This window comes from Panthera uncia, assembly GCF_023721935.1.
Source record: "Panthera uncia isolate 11264 chromosome A3 unlocalized genomic scaffold, Puncia_PCG_1.0 HiC_scaffold_11, whole genome shotgun sequence".
Lineage (NCBI taxonomy): Eukaryota > Metazoa > Chordata > Mammalia > Carnivora > Felidae > Panthera > Panthera uncia.
This window is the reverse complement of record NW_026057578.1, coordinates 23,731,737-23,754,318: the sequence shown is the minus strand read 5'-3', so window position 1 is coordinate 23,754,318 and position 22,582 is coordinate 23,731,737. Positions and strand designations below refer to the sequence as shown.

The 22,582-nt window shown below is 39.9% G+C and overlaps 1 protein-coding gene across 10 annotated transcripts in view; it reads right to left on the bottom strand.

Annotated features, from left to right (window-relative positions):
- The window catches only part of NCOA6 (nuclear receptor coactivator 6), a 109,110-nt gene extending 93,449 nt beyond the window's left edge, over positions 1 to 15,661 (bottom strand). For 8 of the 10 annotated variants that reach the window (XM_049649937.1, XM_049649941.1, XM_049649943.1 and 5 more), the window contains exon 1: positions 15,423 to 15,660. The gene's annotated coding sequence lies outside the window, so the exon portion shown is untranslated. Of the gene's footprint in view, positions 1 to 15,422 lie in introns of all 10 variants that reach the window. The other 2 variants (XR_007461922.1, XM_049649947.1) reach the window with 2 other exon arrangements.
- Positions 15,662 to 22,582: the final 6,921 nt, after the last annotated feature.

Here is a 22,582-nt window from a genome sequence, read left to right as displayed (position 1 = left end):
AATCCTACAATACAGGAACTACTAAAAAATTCTCTAAAAATTACTTGATGAGAATCTTAGCGTATGAACTAGAGAGCCCTTGGCAATCATCTAGTCCAATATCCTGATGGAAAAATTGAGGCCTGAGTGAATAATTTGAAGCTTCTTAGTCAGAAGTAGGAAAGTCTTTCATTTCATATGTGACACTTCCTTACAAAAAAAAAAGTTCACTGTAAAAGCACTAGAAAAGTATGTTGTAATAATAATAACGAATGTAGTCTTGCCATAAGACGGAAGACGACTTTAAAGAACCATGGCTTTTTTTCCCCTCTATTAAGTTTCCAATAGAATTAAATCAGAAGATCTGGGCTCTAAGTTACAGAAGTCCTTAAGCAATCAATCTAAGAGTCTACCAGTGTTGGGGCACTGGGGTGGCTCAGTCAGTTAAGCGTCCGACTTCGGCTCAGGTCATGATCTCTCAGTTTCTGTGTTCGAGCCCCACGTCGGGCTCTGTGCTGACAGCCTGGAGCTTGCTTTGGATTCTGTGTCTCACCCTCTCTCTGCCCCTCCCATGTTCATGCTGTCTCTCTCTGTCTCTCAATAATAAATAAACGTTAAAATTTTTTTTTTTTTTTTAAAGAGTCTACCAGTGTTTCTTCTCCTCTATGGTCTTACATTCATAATGAGAGTGTTGCGTGTTGTCAAACTTTTTTCTTTCTTTTCTTCTTTCTTTCTTTTTTGTTTTATGCTCTGCAAATTGTCACTTTATTTTTTTTAATGTTTGTTTATTTTTGAGAGAGAGAGAGAGAGTGCAAGTGGGGGAGAGGTAGAGGCAGGAGGGAGAGATAGAATCTGAAGCAAGCTCCTGGCTCTGAGCTATCAGCACAGAGCCTGATGCAGGGCTCAAACCCACTAATTTTGAGATCATGTCCTGAGCCAAAGTCAGATGCTTAACCAACTGAGCCACCCAGGCACCCCTCAAATTGTTACTTTTATTTATTTATTTTTTATTATTATGTTCATTTATTTTGAGAGAAAGAGACACACACACGCACACACATGCACACACACACACACAGTGCGTGCGGGGAAGGGGCAGAGAGAGAGGGAGACAGAGTATCCAGAGCAGGCTCCAGGATCTGAGCTGTCAGCACAGAGCCCAACACGGGGCTCGAACCCACGAGTGTGAGATCATGACCTGAGTCGAAGCCGGACGCTCAACCGACCAAGCCCCCCAGGTGCCCCAAATTGTCACGTTTAAAATCAAACACTGAAATCCTAAGATCGGCTTTTAAATTCTGTAGTTACCATTTCATCATTACTGATGACCCAGATATAATCATTTAGCAAACCTATAGACAGAACTGTAGGTGAATACACTATTACTAATATTTTCAATCACAGGTATAGCATTCAAAGTAGCCACATTGGGCTCTGCACTGACAGCATGGAGCCTACTTGGGATTCTCTCCCTCTCCTTCTCTCTTCCTCCCCCACTTGTGCTCTCTCTCTCTCTAAATAAATAAACTTAAAAAAATTTTTTTTAATTAAAAAACATATAGAAATAAAATAAAAATTCATTAGTGGGGTAGTGATGAGCAAGACATGAATCCAGGAGTAATTAGAGAAAAAGTCTGACAGACATGAACAGGTAAAAATTAAAATAGTCTATGTGTCAAAAGAAACCACAAAGTCAAAAGCCAACTGATAGACTGGGATTATTGTACCATGTGACAAAAAAGGGTTAATATTCTAAATATACAAAAGTGCCAGCAAGTTGATTAAAAAGTAAAAAATTAACAACCCAAGAGAAAAATAAGTAAAGAATTGGTAAAGGGAATCTGTAGAATATGGAATACAAATGTCCAATGAATGTATACAATGTATTAATGGTCAGGGAAATGAAAATAAAAATAAGAAAACTCTTTTCACCCAGCTGACTGGCAAAGACTAAAAAGATACCTAATATCCAGTGCCAGTGAGAATAAGAAATGCAACAACCTTTATGGAAAATAACCTGGCAGTTCATAATACTGAAATAAGCTTATCTTTTAGCCCATGTTTGGGATTTATCCTACAGAAGTAAAAGCTCCATTTCTTAAAGATGTATGCACAAGGATGTTCACAGTTTGTGATGGGGAAAATAAAATCAGAAACAACCTGATGACACTTCAGAAACCTGCATAAATGAAATATTATGCAGCTAGAAAAAAGTGAATTTGATATCTGTTTAATGACATAGAATTAAATGTATATCCTAAAAAGTAAAAAAATAAACGGAATTTGTAGAATAATGTGTATAGCATCATGATAATCTTACTAAGAGAGAAAATGCCATGTTGGGCATTTAAAAAGTTGTGGTTTGAAAGGAAAATCCTATCTGAGTATAATTCATAACAGGAAAGAATTAAGAAAAATATCTGTAATAGGAAAAGGAATAACAATTTAAAATTGATAAAAATGGGTGTATAAAAAAGACCACCAAATGAAACACTCACAGAATAAGAAATAAATTCTGGGTGCTTTTTGGGTGGGTATGGAAAAACAAATGTAAATCCAACTTTTATAAATTTGAGATTTACCTCCATTTCAAAAAGAAAAATAAAAGAAATTTTTGATTCAAGAGTTTATGTTTTTTAGATTTGTCTGCTAGGAATGTTTTTTTTTTTTTAAAAAGGAAACATGACTCATCACAAAATCTTGTCAAACAAATGCCCCCTATTATATATTTGAAATCTGTATCTTTTTTTTGGGTTATATTGGATTTCAGCTATATTTTGAAACTTGAAATTTATCTATCATAACAATGCATTATTTGTTATACTGAATACAATTTTTAAATACACAGTACAAACTTAAAAGGATAATACCAAATCTACATGGAACAAATGGTCAAATGATAAAGAAAACTAACTCAAAGAAGTTAAAAAAAATACCCATCATTGATAAAAGTAAAAAATATATTTGCTAGTCACAGAAGAAAAAGGGCAATTTCATAATCGAGAGATATGGAAGTCACAACCTTAAACCTCTGATCAAAGTTATCAACAATGGGACAACTAGACATTTGTGTAGCTTGTAATATGATGCCTTGTGAGGAATATTTAGGTATTTTTGCCAAAATGTTCAGCTCAGATCTGGTCTTCAAACCTTCCAGTTTAGGGAAATACAAGGAACAAATGTCACAAAGAAAACAATCAGATAAATCCAGAATGTGGAGCATTAAACAAAACTGCTCTGGTGTCAACAAATCAATGCCATGAACAAAACAAAACAAAAAAAACAAAAGGTGAGGAAGCAGACAAGGAATGGCAACTATTCCAGATTTGTAAAATACTACATCTACATAAATAGATGCAAATGTAGTGCGTGGTCCTTTGAACAAGTCAGCTATAAAAAGTCGTTTTGGAGACAAGGAGGGAAACAAATACAGACTCAATGTTAGATAACATTAAGGAATTATTGATAATTTGTTAGGTGTGATAAAGGTACTGTATGCGAAGAATGTATTTGTAAGAGATGCATGCTAAAATGTTTAAAGGCATAGTTTGATGATGTCTTTATTTTTAAAAGTTTAACATAAGTATACCATTGAGCATATGGCTACATGTTGAACATAGCTGGCAGGTATAAGGGTGTTTATTCTACTAATTCAGGGGTTTTATTTGTATGTTTGAAATTTTTCATAAGAAAACATTTAAAGTATCTTAAAACCCAACAAACTGTGAGGTACCACTATTATACTAGAAGAAAAAATTTATAAAATCCAACAACAACTAATGGCTAGTATCAATATAAACTGGTAGTTATTCTAAAGAATAAGCTGACAAAATGGCTAAAAAGTGATGATCCTTAGACCAAATTGAATCATTTTAGAGAATATATTCTAAAATAAAATTGGGGGAAAAAGTTTTATAGTAAGATGTTATAGAAATATAAATGAGAATTACAAACCAAAAATAAAAACAAACTGGAACTCACCCAAATAAACAGAGAGTATTTAAATTTTGGTTATTATGTATCCATTAAAAATAACTATATAGACATGTGAAAAGTACCTCAATATATTGCCAAATAAAAAGACTATTAAAAACTATAAGAATTATGGGGCGCCTGGGTGGCTCAGTAGGTTGAGCGTCCGACTTCAACTCGGGTCATGATCTCACAGTCTGTGGGTTCAAGCTCTGTGTCAGGCTCTGTGCTGACAGCTCAGAGCCTGGAGCCTGCTTTGGATTCTGTGTCTCTCTCTCTCTCTGCCCCTCCCCACTCATTCTCTCTCCCTCTCTCCCCCTCTCTCTCTCTCAAAAATAAATAAACAGGGGCGCCTGGGTGGCTCGGTCGGTTAAGCGTCCGACTTCAGCTCAGGTCATGATCTCACGGTCCGTGAGTTCCGAGCCCCGCGTCGGGCTCTGTGCTGACAGCTCAGAGCCTGGAGCCCATTTCGGATTCTGTGTCTCCCTCTCTCTCTGCCCATCCCCTGTTCATACTCTGTCTCTCTCTGTCTCAAAAATAAATAAATGTTAAAAAAAAAAAATTAAAAAAAAAAAATAAACATTAAAAAAATTTTTTTTAAACTGTAAGAATTAAATTTACAAAGACTGCATATATGCTAATAAGCACAAAGTTATGTGCTTGTAATAAACACAATTTTTTTTTTAAACTTTTCTAATGTTTATTTATTTTTGAGAGAGACAGAGACAGAATGTGAGTGGGTTAGGGGCAGAGAGAGAGGGAGACACAGAATCCGAAGCAGGCTCCAGGCCGCGAGCTGTCAGCACAGAGCCCTGATGCGGGGCTTGAACTCACTAGCTGTGAGATCATGACCTGAGCTGAAGTCGGACACTCAACCGACTGAGCCACCCAGGCGCCCCTAAACACAATTTTTAAAACTTCATGGGGACATAGGCTCTTACGAGATTATATGAACAATGCAAATACACAATCAGGAAGAACTACCTAGAGACAAATAAGGAAAAGCACCTGAGCTCTACTGTTGACCACAGCTTGAATGCGTTCACAATATGAATAAAGTCCTACTGTGGGCAAAAGTCACCAAAACTATCATTAAGAGGACACAGAAAAAAAGTGTATCATTGTCTTGGACAGTACATAATTTTACTCAATTCTTTCCATTAGTCAGATGTTTAAAAAAGACGGAAAACCAAAGAGAGTTTTGAGAAAAATCAAAAGATAAAAAAAAAAAAAGGACAGAAAAGAGGTGATTTTGAAGAAAAGTTTGAAAGAAAATAGTGACATGATTATTAATACTGAAATTCATGGTCAGGCTTCTGAACAGAGATCCTAAAAAGCTGATGTATCTCAGTGTCCACAGATGGCTGAGCAAGAGGCTAATAAAACCCTCAAAGTTTGTTGTGGTGTTTCTGTTATTGCTGTTTTTTACAAAAGAGGAATTTCCTGACTGTCCTGAGCAAATGAGGAAGGCTGGGTGTGTTAAATCATCGACCATCTGTTTTTCTTCAGGGTGTCTACTTATCCATGATCACTTGATCACAAAATCTCCCTAAAGCTTGAATTACCTATCCAAAGCTTGAATCAGTTACCCACCATTTCAAAATTCTGCAGTTCCATCCTGTTCCCACACACTACCCATTCAACATCTGAATGTCCTTCCTAGATCTGGCAGCTAGGGCTCAACCAACTACTCTGGCTTCATCTCCCCATAGCTCAACACACCAGCAAAACAGACTTCTCACTATTTCATTTTCTAAATATTCCTTATGCTTTCCTATGTCCATCATGCACTTGGTTCTTCTCTCCTTAACTCACTGCAATCTTACCCTTCTATTTATTTAATAAATTTTAATTTAATACCTCTGTGTCATCTCTGTATCATGCCACCTGTTACGGGTTGAACTGTGTCCCACAAAAAGATACATTAAAGTTCTAACCCCCAGTATCCCAGAATGTAGATTTGGAAATAGGGTCACTGCAGATGTAACTAGTATACATGAGGTCATATTGGAGTAGGGTGTAGGCCCTTAATCCAATTATGACTGGTGTCTTTATAAGAGAGAAATTTGGACACAGAGAGATACACAGGGAGAACACCATGTGGCAACAAAGGCAGAGACTGAAGTGATGTAGCTGCAAATCAAGAAATACTAAGAATTGATGCAAGCCAGAAAAAGGCAAGGAAAGATTCTACTGTAAGCCTCAGAGAGAACATGTCCCTGCTGACACCTTGAATTCAGGTTCTAGAATAAAGAATTTTAAGAGAATAAATTGTTGTTGTTTTAAGTCACCCAGTTTGTGGTAGTCTGTTACAGCAGCCCTAGAAAATTAATATACCACCTTTTCCATGAAGTCTTCCCTGATTCTCCAAGTGGTAGTGGTGCTCTCTCCTGAATTTCCACAGCACTTATAGTCTCGTTTAAAACATTTATGCTCCCCCCACCTTTTTATTTATGTTCATATCACATTCTCAGATTAATTAGTTTCCTGGAAGGCAGAAACTAATTACTCATTAACTGGATATACTTCTCAACACTGGTAGGCAGTCAACATATACTATCATAATCACATTTTCTTCCACACTTAATTGTTCTGATCATGATGCTTCTGAATGAGTCATCTCCACATGCACTGAACAGTTGAACACAATCTAAAAGAACTCAGTTGAAGGCTCATTTTCTTTTATGAAGCATTACCAGATTTGAATTTATACTAGTTATATCATTATAATTCATACTGATATGTGCTTACGTGTATATGCATATACTGCTGTTAGTTAATACCTACAATGGGAAAGAATACTTATTTAACCAATCCATTATTTAGGTCTATTGATCTGTCTCTTATTATGTCTAGTCAGATGTTGGTTTACCTAAAACTCTTCTCCCCTGTACCAGCATTTGGTGGTTAACCACAACATCTTTGATTTCTCCAAGTGTTTGAACTTTTTAAGTCTGTATTTTATAGAAGGGACACAGCCTTACTTTCATATAATATTTAAATTTACGGCAAGGGACTTTACCTAATGAACAATTTCCCTCTATAAAATCCAAAATAAGAATCTGATTCACAAATGTGCAACTATTTCTTCCTGTGAGAAACTGCTGCTGTCTGGTCTTTAGAAAATATACATAAATGGTACTATGGAACTAATATTCAACAGGTTCAATATTGGTAAAGGTAAGAGTTAGCGGGAACTTTTGTTGCCTCTTTGTATGTGTTGGGGGAGGCGGTGGTTGTAGCTAGTCAATGGTAAATACGAACCTAAATATTTAAAGTATGAATGCCCTCTGAATTTGGTGATCATTAATATTATTAGCTGACAAAGATCTTTCCCCCCAGCTTTATTGAGATATAATCAACATACAGCATTGTGTTAGTTTAAAATGTACAATGAGGGGCGCCTGGCTGGCTCAGTCGGTCAAGCAGCCTACTTCAGCTCAGGTCATGATCTCACAGCTTGTGAGTTTGAGTCCCAAGTCGGGCTCTGTTCTGACAGCTCACAGCCTGAAGCCTGCTTCAGATTCTGTCTCCATCTCTCTGCCCCTCCCCTGCTCATCCTCTCTCCCTCCCCGCCCCTCTCAAAATATAAACATTAAAAAATAAATAAATAAAATGTACAATGAGATGGATATACATATATACTGCAAAATGATTACCACAATAAGGTTAGTTAATACATCCATCACCTCACACACTTTTTTTTTTTTTTTTTTTTTGGTGTGTGGCAAAAACATTTAAGATCTAATCTACTCTTTCTGCAACTTTCAAGTATATAATACATTATTGTTAACTATAGTCACCGTGATGTACTCTAGGTCCTCAGAATTTACTCATCTTACAGCTGGAAGTCTCTATGCTTTGACCAACATATTCCCATTTCCCCTACCCCATCCCCTGGCAACCACCATTCTCTCTGTTTCTATAAGTTTAGCTTTTTAACTGATATAGTTAATATTAACTGAGCATTAATATTCTATCTGACACAGAATATAATCATTCACAAGTTAAAGAAGATGTGGTTCCAGGCTTTTGCTTCATAGGGTTTATACATAAAATATAGCTTATCACCAAATTCTAGAGCTGCATTACTCTGTCCAAAAAAGTCATAGTCCCTTTATATACACACTTACCTATACTTCTGGTCATTTATAAATTAACTCAGCAAATGCTTATTGAGTTCCTAGACAGCCACCTCAAGTCCTTTTTAGAATAAGGTGAGGTAGGGAAAGATTACATTTTTAAAAATAAATCTGTGAGACAACACAACAGGTAGGCAGCGGAGCTGAAGGAAGGGGAGGACAGACACAGGGCCAGATATGAAGAAGCACTGAATCTAGTGAGGAGGTGGAGAGTAAACTGGCTGTCAGTATTTCTCCTTTCTCCCCATGCTGTTCCTATACTTCACTACCAGGCTTACTTTCCTACTGTGCAGGTTTCATTATGTCACCATATAGCTAAAAACTTTTGATGACTCCCTATTACTTAATCAAGTCCAAACTTCCCAGCCAGAAACTGAAAAGGATTCAAAGCCTTCCCTGATTAAGCTGTATATATACCATACAGGGACTAACACAGGACTGGGAATTAGACTCAAATTCTTTCTCCATCAATTGTTAGTTCTTTTCCTCAGTTTATTTTTAAAAAGCCATAAAAAATAATGCCTATCTCACAGAGTTGTTGTGAGGATTAAAAGAAATACTACTTATTGAATGCTTGGCAAGTTATCTGGCAAACAGTATGCAAGCAAAAAATGTGACCTACTACTGCTATTATTATTGCTATTGTTGTTCAATCTCCACTTCCAGACTGAACTCCAACAACAGCCCTGTAACGATCCTGTTCTCCAGCCAAACTGGACTCTTTACTAACTCCTAAACACACATCTCCACACTCATGCTTTCATTCAGCCTGGAAAATCGGTCTCGTCTCCAAGTATTAGGATCCTAACCATTCTTGGGGCACCTGGGTGGCTCAGTTGGTTGAGTGCCAGACTTCGGCTCAGGTCACAATCTCATGGTTCAGTTTATGGGTTTCAGCCCCATGTCAGGCTTTGCACTCACAGCAAGGAGCCTGCTTCGGATTCTCTGTCTCGGTCTTTCCCTGCCCCTCCTCTGCTTGTGCACGCGCATACTCTCTCTCTCAAAAATAAACAAACATTGAAAATAAAAAATAAAAAAAAAAAACCAAAAAGATCCTTACATTCTTGGCAGCTCCACTCAAATGCTACCTCTTTCAGGTACCATTCTTTGATATCCCAGCTTCGTAACACATTACCTATACTCCACAGGACATTTAAACTCTGACTAGAATTATCTTTGTATCTTGCAGAGTTCTAGCCTAATATACAGGGTAGGGCTCAATAAATGTTTGGCAAGTGAATGAATTCCTGTTTTTCCTCTCTTTCATCCAACCACTCTCTTGGAAAACAGCTCCACATCACAATTAAAAAGATCTCTTCTGCAATGTTTCATAAAGCTGGCCAGCTAGTTTTTTTGCTACCACAAATGTGGTAATTTCTATACCCAGTGCACAATAGATACCTAAGGATTCAGCAATTTGAAATTAATTTCACCTCATCTTTTAATTTCACTTATCATTTTATTCATTTTGATCAAAAATGACTCATCCTTATAAACAGACTTTGGTTTTTACCTGCCCACAAACTCATCTGTCAATTTCTGGCCATCCCAACCCTCATCCCAACATATCATTTATTGGTTTAACAGAGAGAATATTTAAAACCTCAGTGAAGTAAGAACCAGAATGCCTACAGGGCAATAAAAGTAAATGAGCAAAGCAAGAAAGCAGTAAGGACCACAGAGCACAAGGAAACACACATCACACCTAAAAGCTTTAGCTTTCACTGTGTTGCTATGAGAGAATAGGAGTTTGTGTTAACAGATCTTCCAAAATTTCAAGAAAAGTCACAAAGTCAGAAATCTGTGTAAATTTTAGCCAAACAAAACATGTCTGTCTGCAGGTCAAATCCAACCACAGGCTGCTGGTTTGCATCCTCTGTTACAGAAGTTCTCTGCAAAAGAAGTGATGGGCTAAGAGGAGTTCCTTCCCAGCAGATAGTCTGAGGCAGCAGCTAAAACTAAGCAGCAACTGGAAGCATTTCCTGTTGAGATTCAGCCTACCTCTCAACCATTCTGTCTTGACCTGAAAACCAAGTTAGGACAGACAACTCAGTTGAGTACATTAAACCCCTACTCTGTACCAGGTGCTAGACATCAGAAATGAACAAGAATGCTAAGTAACAGCTAACATTATTGAGCATTTTCTAGGTGCCATACTGTTCCACACGTTACATGAACTAACTCACTTAATCTTCACAATTCTATGAGATAAATACTATTATCCTTATTTTATTTTATTTTACTTATTTTTTTAAACATTTTTTTAAATCTTTATTTATTTTTGAGAGAGAGAGACAGAGTGCGAGCGGGGGAGGAACAGAGAGAGAGGGAGACACAGAATCCAAAGCAGGCTCCAGGCTCCGAGCTGTCAGCACAGAGCCCAATGCAAGGCTCAAACTCATGAACCGTGAGATCATGACCTGAGCTGAAGTCGGCCACTTAACCAACTGAGCCACCCAGGTGCCCCTATTGTCCTTATTTTAAAAGCTGAGAAAACGTCGGGTGTCTGGCTGGCTCAGTAGGTACAGCATGAGACTCGGATCTTGCAGTGATGAGTTCAAGTCCCACGTTGGGCTAAATAAATAAATAAATAAACAAACAAACAAATAAATAAATAAATAAAAGCTGAGGAAAGGGAGGCACAAAGAGGTTACCCAACTTGTCCAACGTCACACAATTAGCAAGCAGCACAGTTGGAATTAGGACCTCAGACAGACTCCACCAAAAGAGCACACAATTTGAAAACAAAGTGCTCTTCAACAAATGGTGAGGTGGGGGACACCTCAGTCGGTAAAGCATCTGACTTTGGCTCACACCATGATTTCACAGTTCGTGAGTTTCAGCCCCATGTTGGGCTCTGTGCTGACAGTTCAGAGCCTAGAGCCTACTCTGGATTCTGTGTCTGCCCCTTCTCACTCACACTCCGTGTCTCTCTCTCTCTCAAAATAAACAAACATTAAAAAAAATTTTTTTTAAATATGGTGCTGGGACCGCCTGGGTGGCTCAGTTGGTTAAGTGTCCAACTTTGGCTCAGGTCATGACCTCACAGCTCATAAGTTCGAGCCCTGCGTCATTGGGCTCTGTGGTGACAGCTCAGAGCCTGGAGCCTGCTTGGAATTCTGTGTCTCTGGCTCTCTAGACCCCTCTCCCACTCGTGCTCTCTTCGTCTCAAAAATAAATTAAAACATTAAAAACACTGTTTTTTTTTTTTAATTGATGCTGGGATAATTGGTTATACATAGGGAAAAAAAAATGAAACTGGACCCTACCTCACATCACACACAAGAGTCAATTCCAGATAGATTAGAGATCTAAACATCAAAGGAAAAACAGTGAAGATTCAAGAAGATAATATAAAGAATAATTTCAAAATCTTGCAGGAAGATTGATAAATTTGACTTTATTAAAATTCAGAACCTCTTTTAACAAAAGAGAGAAAGATTTATGGGGCATCTGAGTGGCTCAGTCGGTTAAGCATCTGACTTCAGCTCAGGTCATGATCTCGCTGTTTGAGCCCCATGTTGGGCTCTGTGCTGACAGCTCAGAGCCTAGAACCTGTTTCACATTCTCTCTCTCTCTCTCTCTCTCTCTCTCTCTCTCTCTCTCTCTGCCTCTCCCCTGCTCACACTCTCTCTCTCAACAAACATTAAAAAAATTTTTTTAAAAATGAGCAACTGGGAAATGATCTCTATGATACATGTAACCAACAAAGGATTACTAATCAGAAAATATAAAGAAATCTTTCTAAAAAGACAACCCAATGAGAATATGCCAAAACAAGCATGGTCTGAGTTGTGAAAACCTGTTACTACCACATTTGCCGCACAGCAGACCCCCGAACAGACCTTGGGATCACTGACTGATATAAAATATTCAGGGGTCTATGTCATACTGCAGATATACAGAGCATGGGTGAGCCAGCCAGAAGGACAAAGTCAAAATGGTTATTCTCCATTATATAAGAACTAGAAATGACAAAACAGAAGTTGAACATCCAATCTTCAGACACTGATCAGAGATTGGCAAGCATCTTTGGTAAAGAGACAGACAATAAATATTTTCAGCTTTGAAAACTATATATTCTCTGTAAAACTACTCAACTCTGCCTTTGGTAGAGTGAAAGCAGCCAAAGACAATATGTAAATGAGTAACTCTACCAGATTTGACACTGACCATAGTTTGGTGACCCCTGATGTAGACAGTTGTGGTTTTCCTACACTCTAGGAATACTTTCCCTGCTTCTTATGTCTGCTGACACTTACCTTTGATTTCTTTAAACAAAAACTGTACCACACTTGCCAGCTTTGCAATGGTTTCCAGAAGTCTGTTATTCTATCCCCAAAAATCATCTCCCTTATTACCTGTGACAATTCTCACTTCATTTTCCTTTCATCCCTTTTTTAACTTGACAGCCACCATCCCAATCTAAAATATTCCTTCTCTCTTACCATGTGCAATATTATCAACACCTAAAAATTCTAACTTTGCTCAAAGCTGACTGCCTCTGCCTTAACTAGGCCCTCATTACTTCTTCCCTGCTCTCCAGTCCACTCTTCATCCACTTATCTCCTAAAAATTAATCCTAATCATACATTCTCCTCCTTGGAAATGTTGAATGCCTCCCTATCAGCTAAAGATTCAGTCCTTTAATAAAGTCCTTTACAAGCAGGACAACCAAACAACATTTCCATCTCATCTTTAACCACTTGATCCACACACATACTGTGCTTCAGCCACATTCAATTGTATTCCCTGAAAGTGCATGCCTTACATAGAAAGCTCTTCTCTCCAACTCTCCATCTGGCAAACTCCTCCACCTTTCAGGACACATCTCAAGTATCTCCCTTCACAAAACCTTCCCTGATTCTTAGAACCGAAATGTGCCCACCTCTTGTGTTTTTACAACTTTTGATACTCCTTTGGCATTCACCATCCTGAAATAGCATTGTTGGTACATTCATTTCTCTCACGAGACTGAATATCTGAAATGAAAAGATCCTGCTTTAAAGACCTTTCAATCCTCAGAGCCTGGCATAATAACGCTTGACGTGTCTTAGTGCACAGTAATTGTCTGCTGAATGGAAGACATGCTTGGTGGTAGCGGAAGGGTTTCTTAACCTGGGGTTCATAGATGGGATTCACAGGTAGAATTCAGAGGGGTCTGTGAACTTGGATAGGGAGAAAAAGAAAAATTACTTCCTTATTTTCACTAACTTCTAATTGAAAGTTACAATTTTCTTCAAAAATGAATTGTAGGCAACACACTACTCTAGTATTAGCAGTATCTGTCACTCTGTCAGTTATCACAGATACCTTTACATCATATTACAATTGTTGCTGATATCTTAAAGTATTATTTATGCTCATCGTGTTTAAAATTTGTAATTATCAGACCTGTCACTAGATCTGATTTCTTAATGTATTGATAAAGTATATCCATACTATTTTATAATTTGTATATTTTGGTATTTCAATACAATGGCTTTCTCTATAATCCAGTGTATTTTGTTTAATGCAATTAAAACTATTATTTTGGGAGGGGTTATTATTATTCTGAGCAGCTTCCCTAGATGCCCACTAGTTAGGTCTTCATGCATTAGAAAGACTCAGAATAAATTAATCTTGATACTGTATGTATGTATTGTGTATACTCATTGAACATAGAAAATCTTACTACTATAAACATCTTCACAACCTTTTTGATTTTATGGGAGCCCTGGGTCTACTATCTCATGATAGATGTGCATGAAATTTGCATACAGAACTATTCCATAACCCATATGAACTTTGAATTCCTCTCTATCTTGATCAAACTTTAATTGAAGTTTGATCATGATACAGATCTTGGGTGTGCATGATTGTTCACTGTTATCTTTTTAGGCTTTCTATGTCCCTTTCCTACATAATAAACACCTAGAACAGAAGGAGCATCTCTTAAAACTCCAAGTTCAAAGTCAAAAGGGTCCTGAAGATAACTTCTTTGCACAAATGGAGGTGGGCTAGAAATTATCAAATAGCTGGTTACCTATCCTTCTTTGTATCCCCTTTCAGTCTTTGTACTGACAAACTATCAAAACAAAACCCATTAACAGTTCTTCGATACATGCTGCTGAGCTTGCCTTAACACTTTTCTCACAGCTAACAAATTCCTTTAAGCCAGTCTGTTGAATGAGGCAGCAGACCTCCTCTTCCAGGAACCTGTAAGATCTGGAGGAGTCAACTTTACCTTTCTAGGTCTCAGCTAAAATCATTACATGACCCGAAATTGTTACATGATCTCTAAGACCCTTGCAGTTTCTACACACTGATTTTTCTTCACCATTCTTACTGGCCTCAAGGCCTTTCTGATGACCTCCCCAGGTGACCCTGCTCTTAAAACAGTGGGCTGTCCTCTTCCTGGGAAGACACCTTGGGTCACCACCCACAAACAGACTGGTCCCTCCTTTTAAAGACACAAACTCCATTAAGTTGATGGAGGCTCTTTCTTCTTGCCAACCAGCTCCACGCTGGGCACCCCATTTGCTGACCAACTCCTGCACCCAAACCTCAGTCTCTCTTTTCCCTCTTCCTCATAAAAGTCTTCCTATTTTCTGTTGCTCTCCCCAACTGGGAGTAGAATATGCTAGGAGAACATATGTCCTCAGTCTCTTGGGAGTCATACGGGACTTGCAATTCGCACCCGCGACTCTGAGAACTGTCCAAGTCTGATAGTCGCACCGGCCTCCAAAGGGCCCCCATTTCTAATATTCCTAATCAACACTCCACCCCCGCCCTCCACAAAGAACTGTCCCTGCTCTGACAGCCTGAGCTCGGACCCCACGCCCCTCTGGGTCCTACCGGTCCTGGGGTCCGGAACACGAATAGCCTAACCCAACTCCAGTCCTGGCCTCCAGCCCCACGGACCCCGATCCAGTTCCGTTTGGACTCAGTGTCTCTTCTCCTCGACCCCGGCCACGACCCCACGTTCGGCTCCCGCCAGTTCCTCGGGCCTGGAGCGCCACCCTGTGCAGACCCCGGCCGGCCCTGCACTCCCTCAGCGCCCCAGACCCCGCGTCTCGCACCCTCCCCAACCCCGGCCGGCCCCCGCTCCCTCCAGCACCCCCGCCCGCAGGCCCGGGGCCCGCTCCCCAACATGGCGACGGGGACACGAGCGCCGCGGGCGGGGCGGCTCCGGGCCGGGCCCGCACAGGAGCCGTCTTCCACTGCCGGCCGGCGCCATTTTCCCGCGCCGGGCCCGGGCGGCGCCTCCTTCCCGCGGAGCCAGCGGGGCCGGGACCCCAGACGCCCGGCGGGCCCACCCCTTACGGGCCCGCGTCGCCGTCACCTCACCTGAGCGCGGCCCCAGCCCTCCCGGGCGGGCCTCGGAGCACCGGCCCGGGCCGTGCGTGCCCGCCGCCCTCCGTCTGTCCGTCCGTCCGTCCTCGCGTGCGTCCGTCTGTCCGGCCGTCGGCGCCCGGCCGCCCGCAGCCCGACCCGGCAAGGGCCTCAGGGAGCCGGCGGGGAGGGGGATGGGCCGGACCGGGCCGGGGAGGGAGGGGGAGGGAGGGAGAGAGGGTGGGAGAGCGGGAGGGGGCGGGGCGGGAGGGGGCGGGCCCTGATCACGTGGCCAAACGTCCCCGAGAGCGCGAGGCGGAGCGCGCACCCGCTCACTTGGGTGCAGAGCTTAGTGCATGGGTTGGGTGATTCTCTGTCTCCTGGCGCTGTTATATCGTCATTGGCTTTTGCCTCCACTTTGGAGTCAGTGTACAGCCCTATAGGAGCCCTCTGGCCCTAGTGCCCTTGGGCAAGTCAACTTTCCAAGCCTCAGTTTACATATCTGAAATATGGGGATAATAATAGTGCTTGCAAAGAGGAAATGAGAGAAGACATGAAAAGCACTTGGCACAGTGCCTGACACATAGTGTTTAATAACACTAACGGTGATAAAGATAATCTTTAGTCTTAATTATTAATTTGCCTGTAAGCCCCTCTCTACTTTTTTCCCATCACCACCATCCTTGCAAGCTCATTAGGTGCAAGGGAATGTGGCTCCTCCCCTCTCCCCAAATGTAGAGAGGCCTCCCAGCACCGGACTTGATGTCTATCATAAAGGCCTGGATTCAGATCTGTTTTTCACACTTGATAGTTATGTAACTTTCTTTGCCTGTAACCTCAACTTCCTCATCTGTAAAATGGGAGTTAAGGAGTCTGTCATGAGCATCACAGAAGATAGAAGATGATCCAGTGGATTGTAAATTGATTGCATATTGGTCAGACATACTGGTTTCATCTAAGAATAGGAGTCAGGAGTACTTTCATTCCATTGAGCACACACTGTATGCTTGGATTGGTGCAGTAGTCACCTAAGGCCTTTTCACATCCTCCCTGGTTCACCTTCAATGAACCACTCTCCTGTCAGAGTAATGTTTCTAAGTCAAATTTTATCATGTCTCTCCCCTATTTAAAACTATTTGAGGGGCACTTGGGTGGCTCAGTGGGTTGAGTGTCTCACTTCAGCTTGGGTCATGATCTCATGGTTTGTGGGTTCAAGCCCTGCATCTGGCTCACTGCTGTCGGTGCAGAGCCTGCTTTGGATCCTCTGTCCCCCTCTCTCTCTGACCTTAACCTGCTTGTGCTCTCTCTCTCTCTCAAAAATAAATATTTTTTAAGAAATTAAAAAACAGGGGCGCCTGGGTGGCTCAGTCGGTTAAGCCTCCGACTTCAGCTCAGGTCACGATCTCACGGTCCGTGAGTTCGAGCCCCGCATCGGGCTCTGTGCTGACAGCTCGGAGCCTGGAGCCTGCTTCGGATTCTGTGTCTCCCTCTCTCTCTGCCCCTCCCCCGTTCATGCTCTGTCTCTCTCTGTCTCAAAAATAAATAAACGTTAAAAAAAATTTAAAAAAAAAGAAATTAAAAAACAAAACTATTTGATGGCCCACATTGCTGTTAAGCTAAAGGCCAAATAGGTGTCTTCACTGTCGCCTGCCTTTGCCCCATCTCCAGACTTATCTTAGGGCCTTCTTATTCTCTCTCTGGGCTGTAATTACAGTGATCTTCTTCATACATTGTACTTCCTTCCTACTCAGGACCCTTGAACATGCTGATCCCTCTGCCTGAAATGCTCTGGTTGCTTAGGTAATTCATGACTCTTCAGCTCCCAGCTCAAACATCACAACCTCAAGGACTCCTTCCCTGACCACTCCCCAGACAGATTCTCTTATTTGCCCTCAATAAGGATGCACTAGGTTATATATTCCTTGTCTTCACCACTAGACTGTAGACTCCATAAGGAGGGGACTTTATCCATCTTGTTTACCTTAGCATAAGCACAGTGCTAGGCACAGAGGAGGTGCTTAATAAATATCTGTTGTGTTTGTGAATCCTGAATACAGCGCTAGGTGTGGGGACCAAGAGGACAAAGAAAAATAAAGAGAACCACAGATGGCCACGAGGAGGCACCTCAGGTCATTGAGCCTATGAAATTAACAGCAGAAGGTCTTATAAGATCCTGGGGAAAAAATTTTTTTAAAGCTTTTTCTTCTAACTTTTACAAAGTGAGGTATAATTTACATACAGCAAAATGCAAACATCTTAATATAATAAATGTTTACCTGTGTTCTCATGTTACCACCACCCAGATCAAGTTACAGAACTATCAACCCAGAAAGTTCCCTTTTGTCTCCTCCTCTATGTCCCCTCCCAGTCAATACTTGCTCTTCCAGAGACACCACTATTTTGACATCTAGCAACTTAGAGCCACTTTGACAGTTCTTAAACTTCATACAAACATATATGCATATATTCTTTTATGTTAGCCTAGAAATATGACACAGCCAAAGAGTGACTCCTTGTATAATGATACAATTCATTAATTACTTGATTAATGAATTAATCTGAAAGAAACTAGTAAAAGTTCCCACCAGAAGCCAGCCCAGAGGCTGAGATGACATCATCCACAAACCTCCAAGTCTTAGAACAATTTCTAGAGGTAAGAAAGTTCTGAAAGATTCTAGAAACTCAACATCAACAAAAATCCAATTTAAAAATGTGCAGAGATGCCTGGGTGGCTCAGTTGATTAAGTGTCTGACTCTTGATTTGGGCTCAGGTCATGATCTTGAGGTTTGTGGGTTCAAGCCCTATATGGGGTCCATGCACTCAGTGTGGAGCCTGCTTGGGATTCCCTCTCTCTGCCCCTCCCCTGTTTGCATGCTCTGTCTGTCTCTGTCTCTGTCTCCCTCTCTCAAATTAAAAAACAAACAAACAAACAAACAAACTTAAAAAATTAAGAAAGAAAGTAGAATTGCCCAGGGCTAGCAGAAAAGGGAAATGGAGAGTTACTGTTTAATGGGTACAGAGTTTCAGTTGGGGAAGATGAAAGAGTTCTGGAGATGGATGATGGTGATGGTTGCACAACAATGAATGTACCTAATGCCACAAAGCTGTACACTTAAAAATAATTAAAATGGTGAAAATCGTTATGTATTTTACCACAATCAAAAAAAAAAAAACATTCCAGAATCTGAGCCACTATCCTCATTTTTACCTTGTTTTCCATGTCCTTAAACTGAAGGTTCTAAGTTTTCCTGAGGTTAGCAAGTATTCAGGGAGGTAGGATCCAGAGACCCACTTGGGCACCTACCTATCCTGCAGGTGAAAATACAAGCATGGGCAACATAAGTATTTGTTGCCCACAGGTAGTTAGCAAAGGGACAGAAACAGGCCATGAACTGGCACTAAGTATAGCACAGTGATCACAAGTTTGGGCTCTGAAACCAAAATACCCAATACTTGTTACTACAAAATCAGCTGGCATTTATTAGCTATGTGACATTGGGAAAATTCAACCTTCTTGTTATACAGATGAGGAAACTGGGACCAAAAGGAGTAAAATGTCTTTTCCAACAGGGTCCAAAGTATTTTCTCCTTTGTTTCTTAAGCCTTACGTGGCATTTTTATTTTGTTTTGTGTCCCTAATAGACCATAAGCTCCTCAAAGAAGGTATTTTTGTAATATCACAACTTGTAATATAAATTACCTTTTTTGTACTTCAGTTGCCTCATCTGTAAGATGCAGATAATAAGGGCACCTTATAGATGAGGAGCCGATGATTAAATGAATTAGTAGATATAAAATGTTCCGAAGACTACCTAGGACTTATGACAGCTTCAACAAGTGCCAGATTCAGAGGCCTCTGGAGAGGATGCAAGACTGTTTCACAGAATGCTTTGAGCAAGAAAAGCAATCCTATGACATCCAGGATTGTTCTGGATTCAGACTTGGGTAAAGCAAGAGCAAATCAATGGTTCTTTGATATGAACAGATTGATTAGCATTTATTGAACTTTTGCTTTCACATTTTAGTCCAAGTGGCTTAAGCTTTCGCAGTGAATACTTCAACCATGTCTTTAAGAACAATATCGAACAGGAATAAAAAGAACAAAACCACCTAGAGAATGTCAACATTCTACTGTCTGCGGGGTTCATCACAACAGTGCCAAACAACGTTACCACATTCAGTTGAGCAAGTTGTGTCTTGCAAGAGGACATCACATCTAAGTGGGTGCTGGTCACTGGTTAACACTGTAATTCATAACTTTATTGTGATAATTTACCAGTAGATGGCAGTAAAGTGCCTTGTTACTACAAAATCAGCTCAACAATTCCAGACAACCAGAAATAAAGGTCCCTTGAAGAGGAGTCACTTCTACTTTGCATAAAGGCTTGATATGGGCAAGCAATGGCTTGCTATTAGGAAAAAAACATTGAAAATGGAAATAGAGTGATAACTACACAATTGAAAAAAATCAAAGAGTATCAAGAAGTGACCAAAAAGAGAGAAATATTCTTAGGACTTAAAAACCTATTTTTAAAAGTATTCTGAAATTATTAAAGTATAACATAAAAACATAAAAATACACAAGTCGTAAGTGTAAATCCTGATGCATTTTCACAAAATGAACAACACTTGTCTACCCAACACCTAAATCAACAAGTAGAACATTACCAGCTCCACAAAAGCTCCCTTTCTAATCATTACCCATGCCTCTGAGTGTAAACAGTATACCAACACCTAATTCCACAGATGAGAGGCACGCCAGGTGTTAAACTTTATATAAATGAAATCGTATAGAGTGTACTCTTTTGAGTCTGGTTTCTTACGTTCAATTTTATGTTTTTGAGATTCATCTATATTATTGCCTATGGTTGGGGTTTGTCCTTTTCATTGCTGTCCCTTTCATTTTATTATTTGAGTATATCACAATTTATCCATTCTACTGGTGGTGAAATTCTACTTCAGGTCAATTTTTTTAAGTACTACTCTGAATATTCTTATACATCTTTGGATGAACATGTGTACAATTTTCTGCTGGATATATACCTAGGACTAAGATTGCTGGGTCATAGAATTTACATGTTCAGCCCTAGTGTATATTGCCAAATCATGTTTTTTAAAAACCGTTTTATTGAGATATAATTCACATACCAAACAATTCGCTCATTTAAAGCATACAATTCAATGCTTTTTAGTATAGTCACAGGTGCAACCATCACCACAGTCAATTTTTAGAATATTTATATCACCTCAGAAAGAAAATCTGTACCATTTAGATATTGTCCTCTTCCCAAGGCCCCATTCCCCTATCCTTAAGCAACCCCTAATTTGCCTTCCATCTCTATAGATTTGCCTATTCTGGCTATTTCATATAAATATTGGTCACAATATGTGACCTTTTGTGTTTGGCTTCTTTTACTCAGCATGTTTTCAAGGTTCATTCATGTTGTAGCATGTATCAGATTTCATTCCTTTTTTATGGCTGAATAATATTCCATCATATGAATATACCACATTTGTCTTACCTATTCATCCATTGCTGGACATTTGGGTTGTTTTCACCTTTTGCCTTTTGTGAATAATGCTGTTATGAACATTCATGCACAAATTTTTGTTTGAACACCTGTTTTCAATTCTTTGGGGCATATATCTGGGAGTGGAATTGCTGGGTCATATGGTAATTCTAATTATTAAAGAAATGCCACACTGTTTTCCACAGCAGCTGCACCTTTACATTCTCACTAGTAAAATATGAAGGTTCCAATTTCTCCATATCCTCACCAACACTTACTTCCTTTTTAAAAAATGATTTTAAAAATATTATAATTATAGCCAACCTAGTGAGCATGAAGTGGTATTTCATTGTGGTTTTGATCTGAATTTCCCTAGTGACTTATATTAAACATCTTATCATGAACTTATTGGCCATTTGAATATCTTCCTTAGAGAAATGTCTGGTCAAGTTCTTTGCCCAACTTTTCACTGGGTTGTTGAACTGGAAGTGTGCTTTATATATTCTGGGGACTAGACCTTTATCAGATCTATGATTGCAAATATTTCTCTCATTTTGGGGGTTGTCTTTTTACTCTCTTGGTACTATCCTTTGATGCTCAAAAGTTCTTAATTTTGATGCATTTCAATGTATCTATTTTTTTCTTTTGTTGCTTGTGCTTTTGGTGTCATATCTAAGAATCATGGCCAAATCTAAGTCATCAGGATTTACTCCTATGTTTCTAAGACTTGTCTGTTTTTTGCTTTTATATTTAGGTCTTGATCCATTGTGAGTTACTATTTGTATGTGACATGGGGTAAAGGTCAAATTTCATTCTTTTGCATGTGGATATTCAATTGCACTAGCACTGTTTGTTGAAAAGATTCTTTGTCCATTGAATGATCTTGGCACACTTGTCAAAAATTCAGTTGATCATAGGGCCACCTGGGTGGCTTAGTCAGTTGAGCATCCAATTCTTTTTTTTTTTAATTTTTAAAAATGTTTTTATTTATTTTTGAGACAGAGAGAGACAGAGCATGAGCAGGACAGGGGCAGAGAGAGAGGGAGACACAGAATCCAAAGCAGGCTCCAGGCTCCGAGCTGTCAGCACAGAGCCCGACGCGGGGCTCAAACTCACAGACCGTGAGATCATGACCTGGGCCGAAGTCGGAAGCTCAACCGACTGAGACACCCAGGCGCCCCGAGCATCCAACTCTTGATTTCAGCTCAGGTCATATCCCAGGGTCTTGGGCTCAAGCCCCGTATCAGGCTCTACACTGAGCATGGGCCCTATTTAAGATTCTCTCTCTCTTTCCCTCTGTCCCCTTCCCTGCTCATTCTCTCTTTCTCCAAAAACAAAAAAATAAAAATTAAAAGAATCAATTGATCATAGATATATAGGTTTATTTCTAGATTTTCAATTCCATTCCAATTATGTTCAGCCTCATGTCAGTACCACACTGTTTTGATTACTGTTAACTTTGTAGTGTGTTTTTTTCACTTAAAAAAACCATTTATTTATTTGTTTATTTTTAAGTAGGCTCTAGGCCCATTATGGGGCTCAAACTCATGACCTTGTGACTCAAGAGTCACATGCTCTACTGACTGAGCCAGCCAGGCACCCCTGTAGTAAGTTTTTAAATCAGGAAGCTTCATATCTTAACCAAGATATGAAGGAAATACCCA